The following is an 11750-nucleotide window of genomic DNA, read 5'->3' on the forward strand; positions in this document are numbered from 1 at the left end:
GTTGTTATTGTATAAATTGTTCTCCTGGTCCTGTTCACTTTACTCTTTATCAGTTCATAGAAGACTTTCCAGGTTTCTCTTAAACTATCCCTTTTATCATTCCTTACAGTGCAATGATGTTCCATCACATTCATATAACTTAATTTGTTCAAACATTCCACGGCTGATGGGCAACATCTCGGTTTCCAATTCTTTGCCAAAAATATAAATATTTTTACTGAGTCACAATGAAACTTATAGAATAAATACTATGTTATGATATTATTTCCATTTCACAGTGTTTCAGAAAGACTGAATGATTTGCTTGGGGTGATATAAGTATCAAAGGCCAGATCTTGAATCTAGTTCTCTAATTCCAAGTCTAGTGCTCTTTCTAAGGTACCATGCAGTCTTCTCAATGATTCTATTTCTTAAGGAGAGGGATCAATTCTCCACTGCACCTAGTACAAGGCTCAGTTTGCTCCTCTGTTAAATAAAGGCAGTGATACCTGAACCTTATTAAAATCATTATTAAAAGAAAGTTCTCAGGGCAGCTAGGTGGTGGAGTGAATAGAGCTGGCTCTGGAGTTAGGAGGACCTAAATTCAAATCCAGCCTCAGACACTTGATACTTATTAGCTGTGTGACCTTGGCAAGTCACTTAATTCAAATTGCCTTGCCTCCCCTCCTCTACAAAGAAGAAAAAAGTTCTTTGTAAACTGTTGTCCTTCCTCATTCCTGTTTTTTTCCTTTCCCCTTTCTTTGTCATTTTCCCAAGAACTTAGGAACTGGGGCCTTTTCCACCTCTCTCTCCATCTTGGGATTAGATTATGGGGTTTTCGTTAAGTGTGAGTTCAAACTAACTGGGAAAACTGCAATTCCAGTTATTTAGTTGTCCAGATACTTAGATAAAACCTCCTAACATCCACCCTCAGACCTGCTGTGTTCAGAGTGACATGGAAGATGACCCCATTCAATGCCTCCATCTCCACAGAGCCTTGAAGATTGAGGGCCATGATCAACTGGTTCTTCTTTCATATTACAAAGCATGAATTCCCAGTCCCTGCTCCCCTGCTTTGGAGTAGTTAAGTTAATGCAGTATGATAGAACAGCTAAGTTGGTGCAGACCTGAGTTCAAGTGGGACAAGTCATTTAATTTCTGTTTAAGCTTCTTCATCTGTAAAATGGGGATAATACTAGCACCTACCTCCCAGGGTTGTTGTGAAGATAAAATGAAATATTCATAAAGCACTTTGCAAACTTTAAAACTCTATAAAAAGGTCAACTAGCTATTGTCATCATTGAGACAAAAACCTTTTCTCCTTCCTTTCACTACCCACACTCTCATCTCTTTCCACCTCATTACTCCCTCTCCACAATTCATATCCTCCTCCCTTGATCTACTATTTTTTAAAATAACATTTTCCCCAATTACATATTAAAACAATTTTTAATATTTTTTTTTAATTTTGAGTTCCAAACTCTAACCCACCCCTTTCCCTGAGATAAGCAATCTGTTATAGGCTATCCATGTGCAATCATGTAAAACATTTTCATATTAGTCATTTTTACAAGAAGAAGGAAGAGAGAAAGAAAGAAAGGAAAGAAGGAAGAGAGAGAAAGAGAGAAAGAGGGAAGGAGGGAAGGAGGGAAGGAGGGAGGGAGGGAGGGAGGAAGGGAGGGAGGGAGGGAGGAAGGGAGGGAGGAAGGAAGGAAGGAAGGAAGGAAGGAAGGAAGGAAGGAAGGAAAGAAGGAAGAAAAAAGAGAAAAATAGTATGCTTCTGTCTGTATTCAGACAATATCAGTTCTTTTTCTGGAAATGGGTAGCATTTTTCATCATGAGTCCTTTGGGATTGTCTTGGATCACTGTGACTCCCTTTAGGAGTAGGCACTCCTTTCAAATCCTTCCAACACTCTGAGCCATCAAAAGTAGACATGGTCTTTGCACTTAATTCTTACTTTCACACTGCCCTTTTGTAACCATCAGTTAGCAATTTCTCTTCCTTTGAGGCTTATTCACTCCATCCATCCATGTCATGAATCCAAATCCTTATCCTTCATACACTAGCCTCCAAGGTATCCTCCCTTTGTTCTCAAGGTCTTCAGTAACTAGCGTTTTTCTCCACACTACCTTCTTCATACTTGGGGCCCTCAGTACCATATTTCACCGCATAGTCGTCACAGACAGTATGCCAAATTTTTTTTTTTTAAAAGTGGGGTACAACCAACATGTGAAGCTTTTTTTGAAGAAATTGTTCTGGTATTAGTTAAAAATCCTTTATTATTAAACTGTCTTTGGTGCAAGATTAGGATCCAAGGAATACTTGTGAATATCTGTTAAATGCATGGCTGTTAAAAATTCTAGGCTTGCAGCTCACAATGCGTGAGAGATAAGTGTGTATCCACATGCCAGTGGTAAATACATTGCTGCTCTGTTTACCAGCATGATAAACAGAATTATACTATGCCACAATTATACAAGGAAAGGTTATAAACCAATTTTTTGACTGAAAAAAAAAAGGGTGTAATGATTATGCAGTGGCAACGATTATGCGTTGAAAGATGGTATTCATGTCAAAGCCCTCTTGAACACTCTAGCCTCCCAGTTTATCAGTTTCCTCAATTAGTCATCACTTCATCTCAGCTACCCATAAAAATCGTCATATCTTCTGATCTCACTATCACACATAACTGATACCTCCAGAATCCAGAACCAAAGAGGCAAAATGGAATTCTAATAGGGCATTGGACTTAGATTAGGGAAGACCTAGATTCAATCTAGCGTCAGCCATTTAATTGTATAGTCTTAGGCAAGACATATAACCTCCTACGTTCCTCAGTTTCCTCATCTATAAAATGAGAAGGGGGCTGGATTCAGTGGCTTCTCAGGTTTCTTCTACCACGGAAATCTATTATTTTGTCAGCTTTGAAATCTCTGATTATAACACTCTTCCCACTTTGCTTCAATGTTCCTAAGCTTAGACTTTGTCCTTATCATGACCTCCTTAACATGACCTACCATAACTCCATGCCACAGTGTTACCGTTGGCTTTTCCTTCTCCCTCACTGCCCATATGCTATCAATCCTCTGTTTCCAGAATCTACCAACTTTAACCATCTTTGTTCCACTCACATGGCAACTATGCTGGTTCAGGCCCTCATTTTTCTTTCATTTGAATTACTCATCCTCTTGAATGGTCTCCTTATTTCCAGGGGTTCTCCTCTCCAATTTATACTTTACATAACTGCCAAATCAATGTTCCTAAGACATAGATCTGATCCTGTCATTCCCCCTATCCAAAAATTTTTAGTGGCTCCCTATTGCCTTTGGTATAAAAAAAACTTCCCACCTGGTCATTTAAAGCCATGTGCAATCTGGTTCCAGCCAACCTAGACATATTTATTTCCTGTTATTTCCCTGCAAATACACTATATTCCAGCCAAACTGTCCTAAGCTGTTCCCCAAACTCAAGACGGCATCTTCTCTTTATCTTTGCACAGGCTGTCCTCAATCTCTGGAACTAACACTCTCCTCACTTCAACTTCTTAGAATTGCTAGTTTTCATTCTTAGGCTCCATTCCTGGAAAAATCCTTGCCTGACTCCATGAGGGGTTAATGTTCTCTCCCTACCAAAATGGCTTTGTATTTACATTTCTGCATTCATATTCTATCCCAGAGATAGAATATAGTCTCCTGGAGATCGGAAATTGTTTCATTTCTGTCAATCCTCAGGGTCTACCTAGCACAAAGACTTGTATACAGTAGGCACTTAACAAGTATTAATTGAATCCAATTTCCCGCCTCTCACACAGGAAGTAAGAAAATTTAGACTATCAGATCAGGACAAATGGATTGACCTAGAATTCTCCTCTTAGACTCAATTTTCCTCATCCATAAAATTGTCAGATTATCTCTACATTCCCTTCTAACTTTAGCATCCATTTTGTGACTTTTAACTCTCTCTGGGCCTTCTCTCACAAAAATTCTCAGTAAACAGAAAAAGACGATTAGTCATTTTAGTGGGTTATGTTTCTTGCATCCCTCTCAGCATTTCATTCTTCCCAACCTGGTTAATGATCACAATTCTGAAAGAAGTCAAAAAGTAGTTTCTCATCAGGACAAGTCAAAGGCAGGACAACAGAGCGGAAAGCATCCTGAATTTGGGAGTCAAGAGGCCTGGTTTTGAATTCTGCCTCTGACACATAGCTATATAACTATGGCTACAAGCTCTCATTTTTCTCACCTATAACTTGGGGATAATAATATTTATACTCTCTCCTTCATGGGGCAGTTGTGAAGAAAGTGCCCTGTCAACCTTAAATTGCTACAAAATGAGTTACTAAAACTGGCACGATGGAGCTAGAGTCAGGAAGACTTGAGTTCAAATCTAGCCTCAGGGGCTTGTAAGTATAATATAAATGACTAACACATATGAATATTATAAATATAAATGATATAAGTATGAACCACTCTTTATCTCAGGTTAAAAGGTAGTAATAATACCACCTACCTCTCAGAGTTCCTATGAGGATAAAAAAATAATTTGTAAAGCACTTTGCAAGCCTTAAAGCTCTTTATAAATGCTTATTGTTTTAAATTGGGAATTTATCATATATATCAATCCTGAAGAAAGGACTCGTGGACATCTATCATCTCACCAGATTTCAACAATAATTACAGTGTTTTTAGCTAAAGTGTTCCTTCACTGGGAATCCAGAAATTTGTATTTTTGTCCAGCTTCTCTATCTACTTGTTGCATAGCATTGGACAAGATATTAAAGCTCTTTGGGGTTTAGATTTTTCCATATGTAAAACAGAAAGAAAAACCCTAACCTATATACTTTGTAGGCTTGTCATCAGAATTAAATTAGTTAACAGATTGGGAAGCATTATCAAGTGGCAAAATAAATAACTCTAAAAACTCATTTCCATAGCACTTTAGGGTGTTTCTTCTCTGTTCGAGCCCAGTCACATAGTATAAGATTTATATATATTTATATTATATACATATTGATATCACATATAATGATTTATCATCATTTACTGATGACAAATTGATGCTCAGAGAAAGGTAACTTGCCTATTATCACATGGCTAGATCAGTTATAGAATAAAAGGTCAAAATCCAGGTCTCTTTACACTACAGTATTATCTTCACTATTAGAAGGGTATTGCTGCAGTCAGTTAGACCCCAAGCACTGAAATCAATGAGTGGAAACAAATCTCAGTTGGTCTAATTAACATGAGAAATCATCAGGAAAACAATTTAAAACTCTTCCTTCTTCTTAGGCAAGAGTGAAAGGAATCTCTTTTCACTTCCCAGATTATGGAATCTGATTCAGACTGGCTGCCCACTTTTATTAAATTTCATTTGCTCAAACTCACAAATACAGTGAATAAACTAGATATTTAAGTTACTCAGAATCTTGAGTTACAGAGACAAAACATTTCAACCACCCTCTCCCAGCACTGAAGGGAGCTAATCAGAATCACCATTTGTAGATGGCTCCTCTAGTGCCCTCCCATCTTTCCCCTTCTCTCCTTTCCTCCCTTCTCCCCTCCCTTCCCCCACTGCTGGGCCCAGCTACCTCCTACCTAATCACTTTTGTCTGCCTAGTGCAGTGGATCAAAGGTTAGATTGTAGCTAGAAGATCAAGGTTCTGATGGGTTCTACCTGTTTAGGTTTCCTCATTTGCAAAATTAGGTTAAATTAAATTATTTGTAAGATTCCTTCCAGCTTCAAATTCTATGCATCTATTTCCTTTTTCTTAGGCTCCTCCCTCAAATTGCACCCTCTATCTCTATTCCAGCAGAAGGCACCAAAAGGTTTTTCTCTGATTAGAAAGCCTCTCAGCTCAACTTCCCATGGCCTTGAGAGTGAGCCTGAACACTCTGTTGCAACTAAATCAGCAAGTCCTAGTTTAACCTGGATACCACCCAAGTTAATTTCTGCTTTCCAAAATCAACTTCTTTCCATTCTTTCTTTTTTTCCTTATGTGGGTTCAGTCACACCCAAAATCAAATTCAGACGACATGTTTTATGATGAAAGGGCCTTAAGCTGGGCAGCAGAAAACCTAGTGTTCATTCAGATTCTATCACTCCAATTCTGCAGGATCAACGGGAAAAAATACCCTCTCTGGGCCTCAATTTCTATAATCCATAAAATGAGAATGGTATCAATCTTGTTTAACTCATAGGATTTTTGTAAGAGTCAAATGACGACACTAATGGGGAAAAATGCTATAAAATTAAAAAGCACTTTATAAATTCAAAGGATGAATAATAATGAGGAAGAGGAAGGGCAAGGGGAAAGAAAAGAGAGGAGAATTCAACTCTATTAAACATATAAATTCAGGTCCACAGCATTACCTCAGCAATGCATAGTGTGTGTGTGGAGTGCAAAAAACATTAGTCTCTGAGTCAGAATACCTGAGCTCAAGGCCCAAATCAGGGACACCCCCAATGTGTGACTCTGGGCAAGTCACTTCATCTCTAAGTGCCTCAAAAATGCCTCCTTCCCCTTCAGGTTTGCATAAGGTTATTACATCCCTTGGCAAAGCAGGGCTTTATAAACCTTAAAAAATAAATCAGATGTAATAGTGTGGTGTCTCATCGTCAGGACCGTAAAAACAATAATGTTTACCATCCCTTTGGTTCCCTGAAGTCCCAAAGAGAATAATTTATACACCCGCTAAAAGGAGAATGGGAAAACAGCATTCAAGGAATGATTGACATCAAGGAGGATGTCCCAGTTATTAATATAATAAAAATATTTCCTCTTGAACAGCATTTTACAAAGCCCTCATTTTTGTTCTTCAAGAGAACCCCGAGGGGGCAGATATCACCCCCACTTTCCCCGACTCACAATAGGGTAAAATAACTTGACCCGGTTCACAAAAAACGCAAATGTAGCAGAGCCAGGCTCCAGCCCAGGTCTCCGGACTCTTCCTGTTACAACCCATCTCCCTCCTAGAGCTGCGCCCGCCTCAAAGGTCAGCCTCCTGCTGGTTCTTTATGGCCGGCCAAACCGGGTCATTGGGGGAAAAGAAGAATGCACTTCAGGACGTGGATGGTCCGCGCAGTCAGCCCTGCCTCCCCACCCCCATCCCCTTTATAACTCCATGTTCTGATGCCTCCAAGGAAGGCGACTGAAGGAGCAGGGAGCTGGGCAACGAGGGAGAGGGAGCACCACCTGGAGAAGGACAGGCTAAGTGAGGAGGCAGAGCGAGCTGGAGGAGCTCGGAGCCACGGTCGGGAGCCCACCCCCTCACCTCCTCCCCAGCCCCCCGCGCGGACGCCCGCATTCGGCCCCTCCGGATCCTGCGACTGGGGGTGGGGGAAGACGGGCAGAGAATTCCCCAGGCTTTCACCTGGAGGGCCTCTACTCACCAGCCCCGAGCTTCCGTCCGCAACTAGGTGTGGGGAGCGGGGAGCGGGGGCAGAGAAAGGGCTGCGTGGCCCCAGCTCCCTCCAGCTGTGGCTCGGATCTTCCAGGAACAGACAGCTCAATAGAGAGTCCCCACCCACAGGACGCCACGCTCCAGCCAGCCCCGAGCGCAGATTTTTTTTTAACAAGGCCAGTCCCAGGATTGGCTGTATCCAGGCAGTGTCTTCCAATCACGTCTTTCAATTCTTTGAAGTCACCGGTTACTGGGTAGGGAACTGAGGACAGCCTTGGCAGGGAAAAGAAAAGTGAAATTGGCTCCAGTGGGGATAGGAGTGGGATGGGGGCTGCTGTGTGCCTGGGGCCAGTTTTTGAAGCTGAAAGGACTTCCCAGTTTTCAACTTGTCTCCGGGAGAACTTGACCGTTTGGTCAGCCCTTCGGGGCTTGGAAAAAGCCATCCCAAGGACTAGAAGGACACTTTTTCTGATTCACACTTAAGTACCCCAGAGTTGGCTCTCAGTTCCCTCCTTTTCACCAGGCAGTCAGAGAGGAGCGAATGGCCAAGCCCTTGAGCCTCCGCCGGGCAGATTATCTGAACCCAGATAGACAAGGGAAGGGTCACAGGTCCATAAGAGCTCGTGTTATAATATATGACTTGTTATAACATAATATAATATAATATAATATAATATAATATAATATAATATAATATAATATAATATAATATAATATAATATAATATAATATAAAGACTATAATGTTTTCCTCGCAACAACTCTTTGATAATAACAATAGTTAACATTTATACAGTGCCAACTATGTGCCAGCCACCCGTGCAGAGCGCTTTAAGAGTAATAGTTACAGAGCTTACTATGTCCCTGGAGCTTTGCAAACATCCTTTCATTTGATCCTCACAACCACCCTGGGAGGTAGGTGTTATTGTTTCCATTTTACAGATGAGGAAACTGAGGCAGACAAAGGCTAAGGGACTTGCCCAGGGTGACACAGTTAGTAAATGTCTCAGGCTGGATTTCAGCTCTAGTCTTCCTGACTCTAGAGCTTTATTCACTTCATCACTTGATATCAAGGGCTCTTTCAGCTCTGAAAGCCTATATTTCCAAGTATTTTACCTAATTTTACCAAAGAAAAAACTGAAACCTAGAGATATGACCTGACTTCCTCAGGATTACATATCCAATAAGCATCAAACTGGAAATTTGAAGCCAGGTCTCTAAGAAAAAAGACCTCATAAGGTTTTGTTGGTCACATAAAGGCAGGAATGAAAGTTTGCAAATGAGAAATTGAGGGAACTCAAGAACCCTGATATTTTGGTGGGAGGGCAGCCTCTAGAGTATAGGCTGATGAGGTATAGTCTGCCTACCAGATTTTAACCAGGAAGCCTAAGGAATAATCACCATAACCTAGAGCAAGGTCTACAATGGAGATACCCTAGTCCTGAGCCCCAAGAAATGGAATTCAAAAAATAGAACTAACCCTGAAGGTATTATTTAGTTGGATATGACCCTGATCTTTACTAAAAAGAGCTTGGTACTTAAAGTAAAAATCTTCTGCAGTTGAAAAGCCTGTTCTAGCCAATGACTCGAAAAGTACATGTTGTCCACTCCTAGAATTTAAATTAAAAAAAAAAAAAGATGGGAAGGTTTGGGGCTTTTATGTCTATTCTCTCTGCTAGAAAAAAAAAATGTTTTGAATGGAAAGAGCAAACCCATTCTTCTCATTAGCACCCTAGTTAAGTAGTCCAGTTGAATCCAAAAGCTGGAAGCAGAAAGAAGCTTTACAACTACATACATGACTAGCAGCAATAACCCCAAGTGCAATGGAGAAACCTTCAGGAAAGCCAGAAAATATACATTCAGCACAGATCATATGCTCAGGGGAGAGAGAGCACACCCAGCAGGAGTGAAAAATAACATCAGAAGACACCGGCAAGCACTGCAGTGTTGGATATGTGCTTGACCCTTCCCCACATTTATCCTAGCTATAAGTGTCCCTTCATCTGTGACAAGCCACTCTCTTCACATGTGTCCAGACCAAATCAGTTCCCTGTGTTTCTGCTTTTTCATAATATGTCCTTCGTCATAACTAGAGGACTCCCAGTTAAAAGAGCATTTCATAATTTAAGGAATAATAAAATCGAGAATGCTCTATGTGATGATACAGATATTTTTGGCAGATGTGGAGTATTTACTAAACAATATAAAGGGGGAAAAGCCCTATTCTCATTTAATTACCCGAAGAAAGAACTCTATCCTAAAAACTCTGTGAAATTTTTGGAGAGTATATGAAAACTGAAGATAAAGATTTAATGCATTGGTTCAAAAACTCTTTAATCAAAGAGGGAATCTCTAAAGACAGATTGTCATTACTGATCTTAAAGAAAAAATATTCAAGGTCTATCCATTGGGGCATGACTGAACAAACAATAGTAGATGAATGTAGTGCCATGAGAAACAATGGGTATAAAGAATTCACAAAAGCACTGGAAGACATATAAAAAGATGCAGGACAAAGTAAGCAAACCATGAAAACAACATACGCAACGACTAAATGAAAAGAAAAACAACAACCAACAAAAAGCTGAACACTAGTTAATTATAGTTCCCAAACTTGCCCCAGAGAAGAGATGAGAAAATGCACCTCCCTCTCTTTCTTATAGAGGAAAGAGAATGATGGCTGTGATATATTACATATATTGTAAGACTTCACCATAGGATCACAGACCTCGTGCTTTGAAAAGTCAAAAATTAATATCACCTCTAGCTTCTATTGTACAGATTACATTAGTTCTACAATGTAATTATTTTATGCTGCATTGATTTTTATAATTGAGTCTGCACCTACCTAAAGACACTTTGTCCTTGACTTGAGCTCAGGAATTTAACTTTCCCTTTGAGTTATCTTAAAGTTAGTTTTAAAAAAACAGTTTAACAACTCTCTCCCAGCAGTATTCCCTGGGATATTTCCTGAATATGTTAAGCCCCACAAGTTAACTTGTTACCATATCTTCTGTCCTTGCCTATCCTTGTATATTAAGGGGGGTTTTTAATCTTGTGCCAAGAGGACAGCATGTCTAGAAGTTGTGATCGCCTAGCAAAGACTACAAGATGCAGATAGGTCCCATAAAATAATTACCATTCCTTAATTGTTAGAGAGGGGCTTGATTAGCATTAGATGAATGCCAGCCTACTTTTCTTATCATAATGTTCCTGCCCCAACCCTACAACCTTTCACCTTTTCTCAATACCTTTCAAGACATCTTCTTTGTTGTGTGTCAGTAAAGCAGATCCCCTCCCTTTCTTGAGATTGCTAGCTTTGTTAAGGTTGCCAGTCTGACTCTATGTTTCACTGTTAATAATGTGATCTTATCGGAAGCCTGTATCTCAGACAACCTTTATTAAATTTTCTCAAGACAGTCAGAAGAGACCTGAGAGGTCATCTGATACAACTCAGTTATTTTACAGATAAGGAAACTGAGAACCAGGAGGTTATGTGACTTACCTATTCAGCTAGATGGCACCTGGATAGAGCATTGGACCTGAAATCAGGAAGACAGAAGTTCAAACTCAGCCTCAGACATTTGCTAGCTGTGGGACCATAGCATGTCATTTAACTTTTGTCTCAGTTTCCTCACCTACCTCCCTGGTCTGTTATGAGGATCAAATGACATCTTTGTAAAGTGTTTTGCCAACTTTAGAGTGCTATATAAATGTTAACCATTATTACTGCTCAGGGTCACACACAATCAGTAAATAATACAAGCAGAATATGAACCCAGGGCTTCTGACTCCAGAGTCAATGCTCTTTCCATGGTGTCCCCTGTGATGTGTTGGTTAGTTTTGCTGAACTGTTCTTCCCCCTCTTTCTTTTTTATTCTTTGTATAAGAAATTACTTGCTGGGTAAGGAAATAAAGGGGAATATAGTCAAACATAAAGGTGATAGGTAAACAAATGATCAATAAAAATTAAAATTTTGGAAAAGAAAAAAAAAGACATTAACAGGACCAGGACCAGCTAAAATGCTGATAGGCATCTTGTGGCAAAAAAAAAAAAAAATAGAGGCATCTATTTTAGAGGCATTTTCAAGTTTAGCTACAAAGGACAGAGGAGATATAGAAGGATATTTAGTAGAGAAGGAACGATATAGTTTTTTCCAGATGGGGAAGACACGGGCATGTTTGTAGGCAGTAGGAAATGATCCAGCAAGAGGGAAAGATTGAAAATAAATGAAAGAGAAAGGGTGACAGAGCAGGCAATCAGTTGGATGAGATGGGATGGAATGGGATCATTTGAACAAGTAGAGGGGTTAACCTTGGTAAGGAGTAAGGTCACTTCATCATAAGAGACAGGGGTGAAAGAGGAGTGAC

General features: G+C 40.0%; 1 protein-coding gene across 2 annotated transcripts in view; it reads right to left on the reverse strand.

The window, feature by feature from the left end:
* TRIM26 (tripartite motif containing 26) overlaps window positions 1-7553 on the reverse strand; it is a 31290-nt gene extending 23737 nt beyond the window's left edge. For both annotated transcript variants that reach the window (XM_072641538.1, XM_072641537.1), the window contains exon 1: window positions 7370-7553. The gene's annotated coding sequence lies outside the window, so the exon portion shown is untranslated. The remainder of the gene's footprint in view (window positions 1-7369) is intronic.
* Window positions 7554-11750: the final 4197 nt, after the last annotated feature.

This window comes from Notamacropus eugenii, chromosome 2 (assembly GCF_028372415.1).
Source record: "Notamacropus eugenii isolate mMacEug1 chromosome 2, mMacEug1.pri_v2, whole genome shotgun sequence".
Taxonomy (NCBI): Eukaryota; Metazoa; Chordata; class Mammalia; order Diprotodontia; family Macropodidae; genus Notamacropus; species Notamacropus eugenii.